Raw genomic sequence first — 8,593 nt, 5'->3', positions numbered from 1 at the left:
TTAACCAGAAGCAGCTTAGCAATGAGATAGGTATGCAGCACAGGAAGGGCCTAAGGAGGCACCTCGCCCATGAGTTACCATGGGAGCCGCACTGAGCATCAGGCGTCGTTGGCTATGAACCACTGTTGCAAAGCAGAGGCACTGTAGCGGCATTGTTCCATCCTGCCTCTGTGTTGGATAGGACAGAGGTGTGGCTTTAAGATCCCGTCACTGCTTGGAACGTGGGTGTATCAAGTCTATACCACACAGCCACTCTGTGTTTACCTTGTGTCGTCCTGAGTCACAATGGTCTCTTGAGCTTGGTAGCCTCACTATTTGAAATAGCCTCATCATTTAAAATTAAGGTGAGCCTTCCATCAACACTGAATCTAAAAATCTACATGAAACGTCTGCGCTGCTGTCTTCCCATCCTACCCTTACCACATTTGTTGGAACTCAATCTCTCGCCTCCAAAGGAGCCATTGTGCTGAACAACGACCAGATGAAACTTGGAAAACAAATATAGGAAATATGTGCAAATAGGAAAAGTGAAGAGGCTATAAACATCAAATCCACATCTTTCCTGTTTTACTTTTTATATTTCTTATTTCATTCATTCCTTCAGTGAGTAATTATTGAGTACGTTCCCCATGGAAGGGACATAGTAGGGACAAGAGTGGAGGGAGATGATTTTGAGGCATGGAGTCCTTTGGGAGATAGGCTGGTTCTGGGTAGTATGCCAATAAGCATAGTTAAAACAGGAAATGAGTATGGCACACCCCCAAAACTGAGCAGCAGGCAGCATTCAGGTGAGAGGAAAATGTAAAGTGAAAAGGTTCCTATGACAATATTTTATTCATATCCAGTCCTAAAGGAAAGAATTCAGTGTGTGTTCTCTGACTCCTTCCTCCCTGAACTCAGAATTCTGTCTCAAATACAATAACCACAGTTCAACTTAATTATACATTCAGTGGGTTTCAGGTGGAGAGAGGCTATAATTTGAAATATTTTCTGTGAGAAATTATGCTTAAAAGCAAAACCATTTACAGGCAAATTTTGAGGGCTGTGTGTATCTACATGGAATCATAATTTTTTTTCCCTTTCCCAGGACTTAATTTGTTATATAACTGTGTTTCTAACTTTAACTACCTAAGTAAAGGCAGGCAGAATATGTAGCAAAATTACTTTTGTCACAGTTAAAAGTTCTAAATATATTTATGGCCAGTATCTTTCCACCTATAATCCAGAAAGTAGTTTTCTTTGGCATTTCCAAGTATGAGATTTTTATCCCAAATACTCACTAATAATATATTAATTATATATTTAAAGTGTTTTCCTCTTGAGTTTAAATTTGTAATAGAATTCCTCCACAAACTTAAAAAAACTTAGAATTCATCTAATCCCTCTTTGGGTGAAATTTTCAAAGCAGTTAAAAGAATTTTTTTTTTTTTTTCCAACTCTGTTCTGAGATCATTTCAACTAATAGTGCAGTACGTATTTAAAATCTTGTGAGTAATTTTAATTGGTTTGCTGAGAGTTCAGCTTAACTTGAGGAGAAGTTACTTGAGGAGAAGAATCATTAATAAGGTAGCAGTATATTATTAATAAGGACGCGGGTATATTCCTGTTATGTTCTTTTCCTTCTCCAAAATTTTTCCCACCGTAACACTTCATTAGATTCATTTGCCTTTTAAAAATTAAATTTAGAGACTTTTCAGTCATGAGACTTCATCTTTAGTTTTTATGGGACCTGAATCTAAAGAGATAAATCAAGTGTGGTTGTGCAATCTAAATTGGTATTGTTGAGATTTCACTGGCAACACAACTGCTAATTTGAAATATCTGTTGTGACTTTAGTCATGAAGATTGAGTGCAAAATATTTTAACATTTCATAAAACATTACAGAGTTGGGGCTGCTATTGTGGTTCCCATTTATATTCCTCTGGACACACATTTAATAGCAGAGTAAATGACCAGTACGACTGACATTATGAGAAAAAGAAGTAACTGAGAGATTTTTCAAGTTGTATGAATAGAAAAAATCTTAAGAGAATCAAAATATCCCAGAAATACTAACATAGAAAAGTAGAAATGCCCCCTCACTCTGTGCTGCACTGAGAGGTACTTCACAGGACAGCACCGATCAGAGAAGGGAGAATCTTGCTCTGCCTGCTCATAACTCAGAATTTGTGCTTTCATGCAAATTACTTACAGATTCTGAACCTTGATTTCCACATATGTAATAGGGAGAAATATAGGGTACTGTATCGTGCTGCTGTGAGAATTAAATGAGATCCCAAACAAAAAGAATCCAAGAAAATGGCAGGGAGATAGTAGCTTTTCAATAAATGGTAGTTATATGTGTTCAGTGGAGAAGGAAATGCCGACCCACTCCAGTATTCTTGCCTGGAGAATCCCATGGACTGTAGCCTGCCAGGCTCCTCTGTCCATGGGGTTGCAAGAGTTGGACACTACTTAGCAACTAAACCACCCCCAGTTTGAGTGTTCAGACACTCAATTGTGTCTGACTCTTTGTAACCCCATGGACTGTAGCCCACCAGGCCTCTCTCTTCATGGGATTCTCTAGGCAACAATACTGGAGTGGGTTGCTGTGCCCTCCTCCAGGGGATCTTCCTGACTCAGGGACCAAACATCCACCTCTTAAATGTCTCCTACATTGGGAGGCAGATTCTTCACCACTAGCGCAAATGGTAGTGGGAAGCAAATGGTAGCTGGGTAGCTCCATGTATCAGGAAAAGAAATGCTCTGTAGTAATGACAAGTCAATCACCACAGCTCTGTGAGTCCAGTGTTTGAGTCCTAAAGAACCTGTGAAATTTAAAAAGCATGCCCTTTTCAGTGACTAGTGTGTGTTTAGTGTGTGTGTTTGTGTGTGTGTGTGTGTCAGAGTTGGGGGGAGAGTGGAATGTGTGTGTAGGGAACACAGTTTATGATGGATAAGAGAATTAAGTCTAGTTTTCCATTTTTCTTTCACTCAACAGGCAAGGGTTTCATGTGCTCAACTTCTTGCTTCTTAGTTCTTTGTTGTTATTGAGTCACTAAGTCATGTCTTACTCTTTGCAACCCCATGGATTGTAGCACACCAGGCTCCCCTGTCCTTCACTATCTCCCCAAGTTTGCTCAAATTCATGTCCATTGAGTTGGTGACACTATCTTACCATCTCATCCTTGGCTGTCCTCTTCTCCTTTTGCCTTCAATCTTTCTCAGCATCAGAGTCTTCTCCAGTGAGTCAGCTCTTCACATCAAGTGGCCAAAGTATTGTAGCTTCAGCTTCAGCATCAGTCCTTCCAATGAAGATTTAGGGTTGATTTCCTTTAGGATTGACTGGTAGTTCGTAGTGCTTATTTGAAGCATTAAGTCTATTTTTCTAAGTGTACAGGATTGGTAATGGGAGTTAATCATGTAAACTAGATGCTGCACGTGAGTTAGCTAATTCTTTACCTTTCTTGGATCTAGAAATGTTTTGACTTTATTAAAACTTTAGCTCCCTAAGAAGGCACTAATTCAGAAATTACACTTTTGGACGTTTCAGGAAAATTACTGGGGATCATTTTTGGGGACTGTCATGTAAATTATCCACGCAGACTTCTAGACATCTTTCTGCACACCCAGCCAGTCCTCACTGCAGCTTCTCTGTTGTTTCCATGGTCTACCTTAGGTAAAGGTGGGGCTGTACTATTTAATCAACAGCCTAGATGACTTTATTCTTTGGTTATACGATGTAATCTTTTTGGGAAACTATTTAGGAAAATGTGCTATAAGCCTTGCAGATACCTAAACGCTCATATCCAGTTAAAATGCCATAACTGATCATTTATCCACTGGAAAATAGTTCAGAGAAAAACAACATACAAAGGTAATGTAAATGAAGAAATCACTGCAGTGTTATTTATAGTAACATTGGAAGTGACTTAATTGTTCAACAAGAGGGAAATAGCTGAATAAATATCAAAGCAAGTCAATGAAACATTATGTAGTTGCTAAAGTAGTCATTATGAACATTATGTAATAACATGAAAATGTCATGAAATAATGTTAATTAAATAAAACAGAGTAAAGGTCATATTATCTCATCATTACAACTTCAGAAAATATGTAAGCATGAAAGTACTAGGAGTAAAAACTGCAAATTGTGTGCTGTGATGATGGAAACTATGGATGTTGTTCATTTCTTTTTCTATCTTCTATATTGTCATAATTAGGCTTGTGCAACAGAAACAAGTATTGAGTAAGCAAAAAATAATTAAATATGGTCCACACAGTTCACAACAGTATTCAAAGTATGCTCAGGTATAACTTTGTAGATCAAGATTTACCTTGTTTCTATTTAAATTAATGATTATATGGATAGCTCAACATACGCACTTTAATTTTTTAGTTGGGGTGTGTGTGTTAGTTGCTCAGTCGTGTCTGACTCTGCCACCGCATGGACTATAGCCCACCAGACTCCTCTGTCCGTGGGATTCTCCAGGCAACAATACTGGAGTGGGTTGCCATTTCATTCTCCATTTTTAGTTGGTATCTCTAGAAAAAACAAGGAATAAATGTAGTGAATTAGAAGACATGGAATGCTGCCTAAACTAAGCCATAATGATTGTTTAACCTGAAATGGTTTCTTCCCCTGAAACTGAATTTTCTCACATGTAAAGCTCAGGAATTGGACTAGAAGGTTTTTAAGGTAAATTTCCTATCAGTTCTGTGATACTGAGCTTATAGTTCTTTATACAAACCCTATCTGATGTTTACCCCCTCTATTCAGACACCATCTTGTATGCTAATAATAATAATATTAATCACTGGTTTTATATTTATTTGTGAAAGTCCCCTCAGTTGTGTCTGACTCTTTTATGACTCCATGGACTGTAGCTCTCCAGGCTCTTCTGTCTATGGGATTTCACAGGCAAGAATACTAGAGTGGGTTGCCATTTCCTTCTCCAGAGGGTCTTCCAGACCCAGGGACCAAACCCAAGTCCCCTACATAGCTGGCAGATTCTTTACCATCTGAATCACCCTGACTTAATTAAATTCCAAACGATTGTTAAGTCTTATCCACTATTCCCAACTCCCTATCAATCCTAAGAATTTTATCCTTGAAATTGTACAGGATAAAAATTATATAAACATGATCATTCTATCTGAAAATAAAAAAGTATCAGTAGCTTCTTCATACACACTTCCGCTTCTTTTTAAACTTCTTCAACATAAAAAACATTTTATGCCCCATTAAGATTTTTCAATTCGACCAGGAGACCACAGAATTATGAAATAAAGTTTTCCATAAAAATATAACTCGATCAGGTACAATTTTCTTGTTAATTGTAACTGGTAACTATAATTAATTAAAAATTGGTAAGATAGAATTAAAAGTGAGGAAATCAACTTGCTTATAAATATAAAACAAATGACTGAGGATATTTAAAAATAAGCTCCAGCAAGAAACTTCAAAGAATCTGTAAAACAAAATATATTCTTTTTTTTTTTCTTTTAAACAAAATATATTCTAATTCTTACCACCTTAAGAACTGACTGGAATCCTCACAAGTAAGCTTCAAAGTTAGGACCATCCAGAGGCAGTCTACTTTTTGACATTTTCAGTGTCAGGAAGGAAACCAATTACCTCTAATCAGAGACTTTGGTATTTAGCACAATTCAGGAGCTCACCACCTACAGGAAATAAAAAGACAGAACACAAAGTCTGTTAAAGCAGGTTGTTTTGCTTTGATCTTCAATAAAACTCTGTTTGCTCCAGTACCCCGGCATTCTCAACTTTGTTGAATGTGAAAGTTCATAATGAACACAGTATGTTGACATCTGATTTCAGTAAGGAAACTCCACCTCTTTCTCTCTGCTCTCTATTTTTGTTTTTGACAAGCAGCTCTTCCTTCTGTCGATAAACTCATCAAACTTTATCTGATATGGCACAAGGGAAAAGTTTGGATCACAAAACACTTAGAGTTTGTGGAGGTCAACCAAATTTTACAAAATCTTTCCTCTGACAGCTTCCAGTATGTACTGTAAAAGCAATTATCCAACAAGTATCTATGGAATATTTATTTATACCTGTGCATATGATTTTTTTAAGTGTGAGAAAGAGGGGAAAAATTGCAAAATATTCAGCACCAGCAACCCTAAATTTTAAAATACCATGGACTTTGAGGTTTGATTATTTAGCTCAAGTTGTGGGTTGGATAAGAGACATTCTGGTCAGAGGACTTATTATTTTAGATGTTTTATCTCCTAAGTAATACTGGTGATACAGATTCCAGGAATGTATGGTCAGGGAAGGTACAGAAAGCAATATTTTCATCAGAGCTGCTTGAGAGGTTGGAAAAAGACATATAGCAAGAGATTAAATAAACTATTCCCCAAACCCCTGTTTGTCATTTACATTAATGACACTTGCCCAGAAAGCAGGGAAAGAATTGACCCAAATAGTCTATTTAGTCTAACGATTCATCAATCAAACATTTCCTAGGTCTTCCCCATGCCCCAAACACTGTGCCAGGTATGGGATCTGGCAATGCCTACCAAGACAGCCACTAGCAGGAACAAATACTCATTTCAAAGCCACTGGCCTAAAACAGCTCCTTAAAAAAAATTTTTTTTTTCTCCTTTAGTTTTTATCCAATGATGATTTCACTAATTCCTTATGGTTTTGCCACTTAGATATTTGGCTTTTGAACTAAGGCCATTGAGGGAAGGCTGCTGCTAAGTCACTTCAGTCATGTCCAACTCTGTGCAATCCCATAGACGGATCACCAGGCTCCCCAGTCCCTGGGATTCTCCAGGCAAGAACGCTGGAGTGGGTTGCCATTTCCTTCTCCAATGCAGGAAAGTGAAAAGTGAAAGTGAAGTTGCACAGTTGTGTCTGATCCTCAACGACCCCATGGACTGCAGCCTACCAGGCTCCTCCGTCCATGGGATTTTCCAGGCAAGAGTACTAGAGTGGGGTGCCATTACCTTCTCCGAGGGAAGGCTAAGAGACCATTAAGACCGATTAGGATAAAATACTAGCAAAGTCCTTTAGGCTTTTGTCTACTGAGATTGCTCTGTGAAATCCTCCTCAGGGATATCTGCCTAACAAATACAACTATTTACTTCTAATTAAATTTTTTAAAATGTTTGGTGTGCATCACTGGGGCTGATGGAGCAAGGAAAAAGTGAATTCAAGTTTTTGCCCCGTTTTTAGAATTCATTTTTTCCCATTTCTCTCTTTAATGAGCATCTAAGCTACATGCCCTTTTTGACCATAGTTTTTTTTTTTTTTAACTGATCAAAAAGTTTAGATGTGGGAAATGCAAGAATTAGGCACATTTCTGTCAGGTTTTACCCTTGAGAAAATTTTACATATCCTCTCCTTATTTCTCCCTTACTTTAACCATCCAGTATACCTGTGTTTCCAAGAACAGCCCTGTAACTTGAAATTCAGTTTCTAAATTTCAAGGATGACTTTTCAACACATTTGATTATTGATTCATGATTAACCTTTTAGTTCTGGAATAGGGTTTTAGAGCTTAGTTTCATTGGCGTTTATCTAGTCAATTCCATTAATTTATACTAGGTATATGAGGATCTTCTCTGAATCACACAGTTTCTTTCAGTAGAAACCAAATATGAACCCAGGTTTCCAGACTCCTATCCTTTTATGCCACATCTTTTTTTTTTTTAATTTTTCCTTCACTTATTCCTTCTTTTTTTCACTTATATTTTTAATTGATGTATAGTGGATTAAAAGTATTTCAGGTGTACAGCAAAGTGATTTAGTTATACATATATATATATATACACACACACATTCTTTTTCAGATTCTTTTCCATTATGACATCTTCTTATTCAGGCTTTCAAGATGCAATATCATACATAAATAATAGCTCAGGGTTTTTAAAATAAATATTTCTGCAAAGGGAAACACTGGAACTCAGCTGGTAAATTGTGAGGAGACATAATCTCTAGCAAATGGAGACAATGAGAGAAAGAAAACAAAGAGTCCTCTCAGTCTCTCTTGATCTCAGTAACTTCCTAAGAAAAAAAGTCTCCTCTTGTTTTTTCTGAAGACCAGAGCATCTGTGTGGAACTATTTCAAATGCTGGACTGTGAATAGAAAAACTCTGAGAAACAGGTTGAGAGTAAAATCTTGATGCTGCCATGGTATATTTTAATAGCATCCCTGCAGTTAAAGAACATACATTCTGTCTGATTCCCCTTATGTGGAACACCAAAGTCATTTTGGGAACACAAATGGCTCTAACCCACCGTTAAACTCAGTGTCTGTTTTTCAAAGCATAAAAATTACTTTAGTAAGTTAACTTTAAAAGTCAAAAATCTATTAATGAAATAGTCCAACAAAGCCTAGTAAAATGAAGGATCTGTATCTATATTCATGATTCAAGTATTACTGCATCTTGATTCTAAGTGAATATATCTTTAATCTTTTATAGTTATGGATGGTGTGTGTGTGTGCTCAGTCATGTCTGACTCTTTGGGACCCCATAGACTGTAACCTGCCAGGCTCCTCTGTCCATGGAATTTCCCAGGCAAGAATACTGGAGTGAGCTGCCATCTCCTACTCAAGGAGATCTTCCCCACCTAGG

The 8,593-nt window shown here is 37.3% G+C and overlaps 1 long non-coding RNA gene across 1 annotated transcript; it reads right to left on the bottom strand.

Moving 5' to 3' along the window:
• Nucleotides 1-4,349: 4,349 nt before the first annotated feature.
• On the bottom strand, nt 4,350-5,696 carry LOC147365739 (uncharacterized). Its single transcript, XR_015132328.1, has 2 exons — nt 5,516-5,696; nt 4,350-4,525 (listed from the first exon to the last, which is right to left on the bottom strand). It is a non-coding gene; the product is annotated as an uncharacterized LOC147365739 (long non-coding RNA).
• Between the last annotated feature and the right edge of the window lie 2,897 nt (nt 5,697-8,593).

Source organism: Bos grunniens, chromosome 9 (genome assembly GCF_055505025.1).
Source record: "Bos grunniens cultivar Pamir isolate PY7600 chromosome 9, Bosgru_T2T1.0, whole genome shotgun sequence".
Taxonomy (NCBI): domain Eukaryota; kingdom Metazoa; phylum Chordata; class Mammalia; order Artiodactyla; family Bovidae; genus Bos; species Bos grunniens.
Note: the sequence above shows the minus strand (reverse complement) of the source record. Positions and strands in the feature narration are given on the sequence as shown.